We start from the raw sequence: 888 nt of genomic DNA, 5'->3' as shown, positions 1-888 counted from the left end.
TTGAAATTGAAAGAACTCTTTCACGTATTAGGCGAGCTCGACGTCAGTTAGCCTCTGAGGGTGGTGAAGTGATTGTTATCGATTCACCAGTCTTATCTGAGGGCGAATTTGAACCGCCATTTAAGGAAGAAACAAGCTCATTTACTACTGATTCAGTTGATTCACATGCAGGTAACATTGCAGCACCTAGGAGGATTACTCTCCAGGAAGCTGGAGCCCCAGATTTTACACTGTAGCCGTATCAAGTGCATCACCCAATAGTGGCTGTAGATTTTGAACTAAACTACACTAATCAACTTGTTGCCCAAGTTTCATGGCTTACCTACTCAAGAACCTATCAAGCACCTTAGGGATTTCCAGACAGCCTGTTCTACTGTTAGGCATCATGGTGTAGATGAAACTTCTATTCTGTTAACCGCCTTCCCGTTTTCTCTTGAGGGAAAGGCGAGGGAATGGTACTACACTCAACCTGAAGTGACTATTACTAACTAGGATACGCTTAGAAGAGAATTTTTGGAAAAATACTTTCCAGCTGAAGTTACTGATAGATTGAGGAAAGAAATTTCTATGATTATTCAAGGTGAATCTGAGACTCTCTATGAATATTGGGAGCGCTTCAACAATCTCCTGGACGCATGCCCTCATCACATGATTGGCAAGATGGTGTTGATCAGCTACTTCACACAAGGCATGAAGCCTCAGGATAAGACCACATTGGAAGGTGCTAGTAATGGTTCTATGAAAAAGTACAAGACTGAAGATGAAGGATGGCAATTGATCAGTGACTTAGCTGAGTCCACTAGGAATCACAGGCATAGGCACAGCCACTCAAAAGCCATTGTTAATGTTTTCTCTAGCAAAGAGACTACTGCTCTGACCCAGAGTATA

General features: G+C 42.5%; 1 non-coding gene across 1 annotated transcript; it reads right to left on the bottom strand.

Moving 5' to 3' along the window:
• Positions 1-546: 546 nt before the first annotated feature.
• LOC127742612 (small nucleolar RNA R71) lies at positions 547-650 on the bottom strand. Its single transcript, XR_008003957.1, has one exon. It is a non-coding gene; the product is annotated as a small nucleolar RNA R71 (small nucleolar RNA).
• Positions 651-888: the final 238 nt, after the last annotated feature.

Source organism: Arachis duranensis, chromosome 1, assembly GCF_000817695.3.
Source record: "Arachis duranensis cultivar V14167 chromosome 1, aradu.V14167.gnm2.J7QH, whole genome shotgun sequence".
Lineage (NCBI taxonomy): Eukaryota > Viridiplantae > Streptophyta > Magnoliopsida > Fabales > Fabaceae > Arachis > Arachis duranensis.
This window is presented reverse-complemented; position numbering and strand designations above follow the sequence as displayed.